The 11,426-nt window shown below is 31.8% G+C and overlaps 1 long non-coding RNA gene across 2 annotated transcripts; it reads left to right on the top strand.

The window, feature by feature from the left end:
* Positions 1–2,778: 2,778 nt before the first annotated feature.
* Positions 2,779–9,580, top strand: LOC108337844 (uncharacterized). Of its 2 annotated transcripts, XR_008250301.1 has the most exons (13): positions 2,779–2,906; positions 3,000–3,099; positions 4,233–5,906; positions 5,996–6,085; positions 6,574–6,821; positions 6,937–7,105; positions 7,187–7,420; positions 7,504–8,187; positions 8,266–8,525; positions 8,604–8,771; positions 8,846–8,950; positions 9,176–9,271; positions 9,357–9,580. It is a non-coding gene; the product is annotated as an uncharacterized LOC108337844 (long non-coding RNA). The 2 variants fall into 2 exon arrangements; XR_001832944.2 differs by lacking the exon at positions 2,779–2,906 and having other exon boundaries at positions 2,947–3,099.
* Positions 9,581–11,426: the final 1,846 nt, after the last annotated feature.

Raw genomic sequence — 11,426 nt, 5'->3', positions numbered from 1 at the left:
CATCACAAAGCAAATTGATAACGAGAAGTGCACATGATTATTAGAGATGATCTAAGGTAGGAATGGGTTGAGATTGTCCCGACCATATATGTGATAAAATGATTTCGGCTATTAAGGGCCAAGGTAATGTCAAACATGCTTTAGATATCTTAATGTGTATAGGTTGAGATGATCTCAGGTACATATAATATACTATCCCCCAGATTCGGTATGATTTAAACAAAAGTCTTAAAATACCAATATGATCTAGGTAGCATCGCCGATATGATGAATAAGAATGAAAAAAAATTCCATGTTCTTCGGTTACTTCATCGTACAAGTCTAGTAGCATCACAACATCAAGGAGCAAAAAGATGAAGAGGCTTATTGGAAACGCTAAGTGAAACATTACCTCGAGAAGGGCAATTGTTAAAAGTATCACTCCAAGTCAATACGGGATGTAACTAAAAAAGATACTTTAAGGCTCAAGTCAGAGTGCGCGTCAACGAGAGTAATAAATGTAGTAATGATGAACACAATTAGTTGCCTCGTGAGCAATGCTATTTATATTAGGCTTATGGCTCCTTACTTGGTTAAGCTAGGGCCACACAGATAATTATAATAATTAATCTACTTAATGATGTTTATGATACACCTTAACTCTTAACCTTCTTTCTACTATAATACGACCTGGCCCATGCGATCTTAGTCATCATAGAGCGAATTGATATCGATAAATGTTTATGATTGTCCGAGATGATCTAGTGGGTCAAGATTGTCTTGGCCATACGTGTGATAAAATGATTTTGATCATTACGAGTCAAGATGATTTCAAGGAGCTTTTAGATATCCTAAGATGTATAGGTCAAAATGATCTTATATACATATATATGAAAAAAAAGGTCAAGCCCGGCGGGCCAACTTGTCAGCTTGTTCTAGCCTATCTTGCCTAGCTTGCCAACCAAGCAGGCAAGTCCGACAACTAGGCATCATTAAAAACCTAAATGAAACACGTTTGTAAATTGCGACAACATTTCACATTCACTTCATTTAAAATATTGGGCCACGACACTTTACTTATGTCCTCTACTATTCTCCTCTCATCTCATCTTTGGAACCTAATTCTTCTTTTATCTCCAAGTTTACTATTCTCCTTTCATATCCAGAGTATATGTGACCCACGTAAACTAATCCTTTAATTCTTTTCTCATATTGATATCCATTATTCTTTTTCATCTCCTCTAGACTTTATAAGAGACCGATAGCCAATATCATGACGAACAAATAAACACCATCACCATCAGCTCGACGTGAACCCGTTTTTCATATGCTTTAATATAAAAAATTCCAATGTATTTTTTATGTGAAATTATATTTTCAATGATTGGAAAAGAAAAACAAAAATTGATAATAGATCAACCCATTGGTGTACGGGTCGAGTTGCAATTATTAACTTATTTTAAGTATAATATGATGTATTTTAGACAGGTTAAAATCAAGTTTAAATAAATCAAGTTTAAATAAATCAGATAGACTCATTTTGGCACTTCCAAATAGAATATACTAGCACTACTTGAAAGTAATTTACTTCTTTTGAGTTTTTGTTTCGAAAATTATCCACGTGAAAGGAAATACACATGGATATTTGTGTAAAATTGTTACAGTTTTATTTTGCAAAAGAATTTTACCGCAACATCCTGCAAATTTGTTGCGGGAATAAAAACCTATAAGAAAGTTGTAGGAATTTTAAATTATTTCCGGCATTTTATCCGGAAGATATAAATTATTAAGGAAAGGTTTAATAATATTTTAACAAGTCATAAGATAATATACCAATAATTTTCTTACGGATTTTCTCATAAATTATTTTTTGTAAGTGAATAAAATAGAATACTTTTTATTTTAAATTTTAAAATAATCAAGAAATTACTTAATAAAATATTATTTTATTACATTAATTATAAAAATGTCGTTAAACATTTTTTTAATGTTAAAAACTCACATCAAGAAGAGTCCTTCGTTAAAAGGAAACTAATTAAAATAAAATGTATTTCCCAACCAATTAAAACTTTTAGGATCAATACTTTTTGTATTGGTTAGATTATCTCTATTTAGTCTTATCATTTAAAAAGAACACTCAATTCACTTTTAATTTTATTAAAAATTGGCAATCTATGATAATAAACTTGCATTAACCACTTTTAAACAAAAGTAAGTAAGTGATACGCTAATTTAACACATGACATTACACGTTAAGGATATCGAACATAAAAAAAAATCAATATTAAATAACACAATACAATTATTCATTTTTAGTTTGAGATACCCTGTTTAACTTTGAAATGATAAAAAAAATATAAAAAGATTTATTTAAAAGTAGTTTTTGTTTCTTATATTTTAGATGATTTGTTATTGATCTTGTTTTGCACAGTTCATCCAAACACTAATATCAGTAGCAACAATACTTAGGGGTATTGTATTAAGAAGACACTCTTACATAAACAAATTTCTATTTTAATTAAAAAATAACAATTATGGGCTTATCCATGTTTGCCCATTTATAAGTGGGCTACTACTTCCTCCACCCCTAAACTTTTAAATGTCTATTAACCTTTTGATCCTTACATGTTTCCATACATAAAATATCGTGCCTTCCCATGTACCATGTATCCTTATGCACTAGTTGTTAAGACAAGCCAACATGTTGTAATGTGAGTTCAACACCACGATTCTAAGCGAAGAAAAAAACATTGAAAATGGGTGCATGCATCTCGAATTCACCATTCTAGAACATATTTTGTTTTCTATTACCGGGTTTTGTTCAATGCATGTGAGCATCCACCCCAAATTGGTCAAGAAGAGGAGTAGGACTTTGCACATGAAAGAAGAAACAAAAAATAAAAAATTTCTTCTTTTTCGCAACAGAGGTACAGAAACACAACACTCTTCTCGGATATGATTTTTTCTTTCTTTGTTCTCTTGCGCGCACACTAACACAGGTTCTCATTTTGGCATTTTAGTTTCTCCTTCTCTTTGCTCTCTTTTCCAGTCGCACAGAGGCACACTTCGTCTTCTTCCTCCATTTTTCCTCCATTGTTCGATGCTCAAATGTTGTCAAAGGTTGGTTCATGATTTTAATTTTTTTTTTTGCTTTTGCATGTTTGTAGCATGTCTATAGATTGGATATATAAATTGGATGATTAGAAAGTGTTTGAATTTTTTGATTTGCTTGATTTGTTCGTGGTTTTGTGATCTGAAACGCGATAGACATGTATCGGATATGAAAAATCGATACATGCCTATCGGGTTTGGAGAGCCGATGCGTATTTTTTTTTCGTTTTTAATTTTATTTTAGGGTTTTATTGTATGTTTTTTTTATAGTTTGTTCTTTTTATTTGAATTTAATTGTTTTATTTTAAATAGTTTATTATTTAATTGTTTTTTTTAAATAGTTTATTATTTAATGGTTTTATTTGAAATAGTTTATTATGTATACTAATAGTGAATTAATTATATTTAATTTGAATTAAATAATTTATTTTGTAAATATTTAATATTAATTATAATTTATTTAAATTTTATAATATTTATTCTTTTTAATTTGTAATAATATATTAATGAATTAATTAAAATGATTAAATTTTATTGTTTTCAATTATTTAATGTTTAATGAAATATTACTAATTTATAATTTTATAGAATTGAATGTTACTTTTTTTAATAAAATATTACTAATTTATAATTATTTAAATATTTTAATTAATGAATTTTTTTTGAATTAAAATTAATTGTTTGTAATTATTTAAAATATATTTAAAATTTGTATAATTTTATAGAATTGAATGTTTGATTTTTTTACAGCTTTTTAATTTTTTATAATTTGAAGACATGATGAATTATAATTATATAAAATTTGAATTAATTAAATTTAATTTGAATTAATTTTTTTTGTTTATAATTATTTAAAAATTATTTAAATTTTGTATATTTTTTTAGAAATTTAAGTTTTTTCTTTGTAATAATGTATTATTTAATTTTATAATGAAGTAGTTTAATTGATTTGAATTTAAATAAATTGTTTTGAATGATTTAATATTTTTTACTAGTGTAATTTTATTTTATTTTTTTAAGTTATTATGAATTTTTAATATTATAATTATATAATTATTTGAATTGATTATTTTTTTAATGTTGTTAATAAAATAATTTAGAATAGGTATGACTCGTACTCGATGTGCATTTTCATATTGTAGAGAGATTTCTTCAAAGGGTGAGACGAGGAAACTTATTGCTTCTGCTCGTAGAAGACGTGGAGCAACTGAGCCTAATGTTGAGGTTGATGACCATGGAGTTGTGAGGTTTAAGGAGGATGCAATTGTTCTTGAAGATGGATTTCTTGGAGCACAATTTTAATCAGGAGGATGAACATCAAGATGTTCTTAAAGGTGAATTGGCAGGGTTGGGTAATTGCAAAACTTTAATTTTAATGATTATTGTTTAGTTGAAGGCAAATTTTATATTAAATATTATTCTTTAGGGTCGGGGGGAGATGAAGTTGATCTCCCACGGGAACAAGTTAAACAAATTAGGATCCTTCCACAAGGGCATTAGAGACATGGTGCATGGTTCGGGTCTGATTTCTCTGGTGGACATCTCATATGACTACGTGGATAAGGGTCTACTGCTGGCATTTGTAGAGAGGTTTCATTTCGAGGCTAGTAGTTTCCATCTTCCAGTGGGTGAGATGTCCGTGACTTTAGATGATGTGTCATCCTTGCTGCATCTCCCAATTTTAGGCCAATTTTGTAATCTGGATGAATTAGATTTTGAAGAAAGTCAACGCGCCACTCTGGAGGTTTTAGTCATATCAACAAGTATTACTTGTTCAGGAGGATTTAACCTACCAGCGTAACGATGTCTCACTAAAGTTTCTACTAAATCGTGGTTGTGGTATCCACATATCACTTGCAATACCCACCCATCGCCATTAGCAGATGGCTTGCCCCTTAACTAGAAATGACACTCACATTTTTAGGTGCCATATGTACTAGGTTCAACATCGTGTTTGTATTTTCTATATTTTTCACCTCTTTCACATCCTAGCAACACAAACGTCTTCCTCCTAGGTTGACCGATAACTTTATCGGATCTTATAGTCACCACAACAAATCCTAGATCATATGCAATCCCTCTTACCCATTCAATTAAGTTTTCACGAGAAAAAATAATTTCATTTGTTGTGAAATGATTTGTTAGATCACTAGTGCAGAAAAGGCCTTTAACATCACCCTTTAAATGTCTGACCACTAGTGGACTTTTTGTAAATAAGAGAACTATTTAGACTACGACTATGGGGGTGAGGGGACGTCTAAATACGAATACACGTCAATGCCCCTCAAATGGACGTTAGAAATATACGAAAAAATAAACAAAATTATTGGCTTTAGACGTCCGGGGGCAGGAGGCCGACGTGTATGGCCTATTTAGACGTCGGCCCACAACATTGGACGTCGAATTGGTCAACCTAGAATCCCAATAGTCACTTTTAGATGTCTGATCTTGCCATCCCGACATTTAAAGTCCTATTTAGACGTCGGCACCCCTTCCCTAGACGCCAAATGACCTATAAAAGTGACTATTCCATTGCCCTTAGACGTCCGTCAGTTAGCCCCAACGTCTAAATAGGTCTTAGACGTCGACTCCCCCCAACCGAGACGCTAAATGTGTTCGCCAAAATTAATATTTTAAACTCATACACGTCGGCTTGGGAGGGGAGTGGACGTGTAACGTCATTTAGACGTCGGCTGGGAGGGGGGCCAATGTCTAAAGGTCTCCTATTACCAACCCGCGAATGCGAGATAGCAGTTACGTGCACTCACTATTCATTGTCTTCCTTGCGTTTTCTCTCCACGGCCTACGCTTTTGAGGTTTGTTTTGTCTCTTTTGCACCGTTTAAAATTAGTTTTACTCCGATTACATTACTAGTGGTCATTGTCTCTTTTGCGTTTTGGTGCAGTTTTATGCGTGTTCTTGGGCGGCGATTTTGAGCGTTTTTGGCCCACGATTTCTTGCGTTTTTGAGAGGTGCATTCCTCCATTTCCCTCCAGTACGTTTTTAATCTGTTAAGAAGGTTAACTTTCTTGTTGAAAAGTTTTTGTGTATGCATGTTATTGGCTTTTGGTATGCATGTTATTGGCTTTTGGGTATGCATGTGATTGGGTTTTTAGTTAAAACATGTGATAAAGTTTGTTGTGTTATTATGATTGGCGTGTTATATTATAAGTGAAACTTAGTTCCTTTTTAAAATTTAACACAAACGATTAATCTTTAATCGTTTGTGTTAAATTTTGAATTGTCCGATTGGATAGTTTGGAAAAATTATTTTTCATAATTTGCTATAACATGTAAGTTGGAGTTTATGGATAAGATTGATAAAATTTTGGTTCATATTGTTTGTGTTGTTTTCCGGATGCATATTTGATTGTGGTCATCCCTGACCACTCTCATTTTGTGTATTTCGGAGACCAATGCGAAATGTTGCTGAAATATTATGAAATTTATCATGTTAGACTTCTTTGCATATGTCGACCTCAGGATCAGGATCAGGAAAGAGCAGATGTGGTCGACCGGTCACAAGATTGCCCGATGTGTTATCCCGACGTGTTGCAGAGGACATGATACATGTTGACATTGACCCGAGATCAGGTCTGCCTTCAAGGTCACATGTTGATAAGTTTAGGAGTTATTTGGGTATGTTAGCAAAAACCCATGTTTCTATCATTCTTGCATCTTGAGATGACATCCCAAAGGTCGACAAGAACCTTTTATGGTAGGACATTCAGGTATGTTTACTTAAAAGAAATTTGATATATTGTTTACTTTGTTCTTATTATGTTATTAACATGGTCTTCGTTTTAAACAACAACATTTTGATATTCCAAACATTGGTCAAATTAGAAAGAAAGTCTTATCCAATGTAGCGATCAAATGGAGGGATTTCAAGACAAGACTAACACGTCTATATGTCTTTGGAGACAAACAACACGAGTCTCCTTGTAACAAGTACATAATAACTAAGGAGGAGTTGATGCAATTTCGTGCATCTAGAGAGTCTGGGGACTGACAAGTTTGTTTCTTAACTGTTTTCTTTAGTTAGTTAATGCATTTAATTGTGATTTTACACTTATGAATATATATGGTTTGACAGGGTAAAAGGTTAGCTGTCCAAGAAAGACAAAGACTAAATGATGCTCCTCACGTGTTATCACGAGGTGGTTATGCATTACTTGAGAGGAAGATGAGAAAGAGTCGAGTAGAGGCCTTAAGACTTGAGTCCCCCGACCTAGCACCTGCATTTGTTGGGTACGAGATGTGGAAGGCTGCTCGGACTAAGTCTGATGGGAACATAACATCCTCCTCAGCTGCCTTGATCTCACAAATTGTAAGTTCAATATCTAAACATTGATTGGTTGTGTATTTATCATCCCATGTGTTTTATGTAACAAAGTTTGTTGTTATATGCAGGATGAATTGGTTGAGCAGTAGACTCAGGGAACATTTGTTGGCCAAGGTAGGGACGACATTCTAACAACGACCATTGGAAAGCCCGAGCACCCAGGACGTGTACGTGGAGTTGGTGGGGCGATTGATCTTCGTGACTACTTTGCCCCTACACAAAAAAACATTGAATCCATGAGTTAGGAGGCACTGAAGAAGATGGATCTTCAGTGGGAGGAAAGGCTCAACCAAAGCATGAGATCTATGGAGCAACGATTCATGGAACAACTACAAGAACAAAAATAAATCTAAAAAGCGCTTGAAGAGAAGCTGCATTCCATGACCCAGGGCACCGTGGGGGTGTCCACTAAAGCTCCAACAGCACCTCGGGTCAACACAAGAGGATCATGCTCTCTTGTAGACCCTACTAAGTATAGTTGTCAATATGAGTTGTTGGTTGAGCCTACTTATGGTTGTTCCCTTATTATGCCACCACGCATTGTGGTTGTTCGACGAGTACTTGAGGGAGGACAACCTATTTATGGTGTTCCCTTATTATGCCACCACGTTCGTATGATGATTGACGAGGTTCGGGATTCCCAGGCTCAGATGTTTGTACCCACTTCAGAAATTCATTTTGTGGGGAAGGCCATAGGAACATTTATAGCCTGGCCTAAAACATTGATCATGTCACACATTGCTACACCACAAGTATAATATTTTTATTATTAGTTTTTGTATGCTAAATTTATAAATATTGATTGATAACTTTGAAAATTTTATCTTCAGTTCACACGTCCTCAGAAGCCATCGATGCATGAGCTAGTTATAGATGAAGATGATGACATGGGTGAAGCGGAGGATGATCCTCTATCAAAGCTCATGACAAAATTACCCAGGTTGTCCAAAGGACTAGTAGAATTGTACTGGGATTTAAGAGTATTTGGCCTTCAGTGCCATGTGCCAGTATATATCACATTAAATTATGCACTAGAGGTCATTGGGGGAGACAGGATGTTGAATATTTCCATCCTTCAACTATGATGCATGTAAGATAGTAAATTTTTTCTTCCATATTAATTATATTTAGATTCTCAGTTTCTAACAACTTAAATTTGTTGTTTTAGGTACATGGTCACTGTCATTGTGGACCAAGGTCGATCTTCCATGTACGAATTTGTTGAACCTCAGACCATTCAACCTTCTGGTAACACAATTAAGACCAAACAAAATTATTTGCAAACATGGATGGCTAAGTCAAATAGAGACGTATACCTTGTGCCATACATTGATGGGTATGAGTTGTTCTAAGTAAAATTTCATTAAAGTTTACTTAATTAGTTTACTAACTATTTTTGATTCATGATAGGTCTCACTAGCAGTTGATGGTCATCATTCCCAGACAATGCAAAATTATATGGTTTTGTTCGCTGCACATGAGGACGAAAAATGACTTCAAAAACATGCTTCAAGAGTAAGTGTTTCTCTTGTTATGTTTCATGTTCACCTTCAATTTTTATGATAAATATAGTTATATTAGTATTACCTTGTGTTTTCAATGTAAATAAAGTTATGGGTAAACCCCGAGGTCAATTAGTTCAAATCCTGTATCCAAAAGTTGTAAGTCATTTATAGTTCTTATTCATTTTCTATGTTATTGAATGATCTAAATGTTTGACTAATTAGTTTGTCATTTTAGTGTAACAAGCAGCTAGATTCATGGGAATGTGGATATTATGTCATGTTTTGGATTAAAACCATCATTCGAGCTACCATTACAGATGACTGGATTGAGGTAATGATGATTACCTTCAATACATTACAAATAAAATTCATCTTTGAACATATGCAAACATAATGAATTTTTCTTCATTTTGCAGCGCTTCATGAGTACATATCCTATGCTAAAGGACGTAACTAAAAAGATAAGACAAGAATGAGCAACTTATCTTCTCTAGAGATGGACGTAGGAAGACCACTATTGATGTTGAACATTAATTACATTTAGTTTAAGTTTAACTTTTGATAGTTTAGGTTTTGGATTATTTTTTAGATTATTTAGTACTTTGTTAACTTGAAACGCATAAAATATGTTATATTTTGCTGTGTTGGGACAATTTTTTGTTTTTCAGACGTGATTTTATTGTAAAAATAAATTAATTTAAAAAAAAAACACCCAGTAGACATCTGTTATTGCACTGTCTGACGTCTATAGACGTCTGTCAATGCACACAAACGTCTAATGGCTTACAGTGACAATTTTAGGTGATTAGCGTTCAAGGGATTAGACGTCGATCCCTACAATCTGATGTTCCTATAGACGTCTGACTTGTGCAGTCAGACTTCTCTATAGACATCCGACTTGTGCAATCTGACGTTTATATAGACGTCCGACTGTAGGAACCGACGTCTATATATAGACGTCTGACTATGGGGCCTGACGTTCCATTGATGTCACCCAATAAGACGTCAAGGACGGATCAAACGTCAAAAGCCTCAAATAAGAGACGTTAAAAGCCTTTTCTACTATAGTGAATCTCCCTCAGCAACCTCATTTATAAAAGACGAAAATTCTGATAGCATGGTAGAATTTATATCAGAATCAATCCCATAATGATATTCATCCATTTAGACTACAATCACCTATAACAAAATAAAAAATTAATATAATGAATTCAAAATTTAAAATTATATTATAAAATCATAAACTAATACAATAAATTATACATTTATACATTTATTAATAATGTAATCAACTTAAAAAAAACACTAAAATAAAATTACTTAAAACTATCTAAAAAATTATTAAAAATTTTGATATAAATTTTAAATACCAAACTTTTGTTATTAAATAAAACAAAAATAATAATTTATTTTATACAAAAATTTTAACAAAATAAAAAACTAATACAATAAATTAAACATTTATAATTAAATTATAAAATCATAAACTAATACATTTATAAATTAATTGGTTTTATTTAACTTTTTTTATAAAACAAACCTATTTTTAAATAATATTAATAAAGCAGCATGCAGCAAATATAAAAGTGCAACAAACCTAAAACAAGTAAAAAAACATTAAAAAAAAAAGCAGTAAACATACATGAATCGGATCTATGTATCCGATGATTCATCCATCTATAGGATATTACTTTTCATATCCGAGTAAACACCTTCACAATTTTATTTTCTTTATAATATTTATATTAAATTTAAAAAACTTATAAAAATTACTTTTTAACAATTAAAAATTATCTAATTAAATTATAAATTCATAAAAATTGATACATAAATTCTAATATAATTATAATAAACTAATTAAATAAGTACATGAAATTAAACTTTTCTAAAATAAAATCGAAACTGCATATTCGATTGCTCATTTATCAGATATCAACTACCGATAACCTCTCATTTGAATTTTCATATTTGATATACATTTTTAAAATTCCATTTCTTCTAAAACATTTTTATTAAATCTAATAAATTCACAAAAAATATCTTTTAACAATTAAAAATTTTTCTAATCAAATTATAAACTCATACAAATTATACATAAATTTAAAAATAATTATAAGAAAATAAATAATTAAATAATTAATATAACTAAACTTCTATATAACAAAGCAACATTCGGAAATGGACATGCGACAAACAACACATTGAATTTCCAAATATGATATAGGTATAATCGGATTTTCATATCCGATATCACATGAAGTTTTTCTCTATTCTAATACATGTTGATGTGTATGCACTGATAAAAATATCAGAGTATAAAATTGACCTAAATATGTTATATTAACATCACAGTAACATATTCAGATAAAAAACAATGAAAGCAAAATGAAAGAATAATGTGCGTACCTCTTGCCATTGCAACTTTTGTAATCCAAACACAGATAGCTTTGTTTTCCAAACCTTAACTCACTAAAACTCGATGGTGT

This window comes from Vigna angularis, chromosome 7 (genome assembly GCF_016808095.1).
Source record: "Vigna angularis cultivar LongXiaoDou No.4 chromosome 7, ASM1680809v1, whole genome shotgun sequence".
NCBI classification, from domain to species: domain Eukaryota; kingdom Viridiplantae; phylum Streptophyta; class Magnoliopsida; order Fabales; family Fabaceae; genus Vigna; species Vigna angularis.
This window is presented reverse-complemented; position numbering and strand designations above follow the sequence as displayed.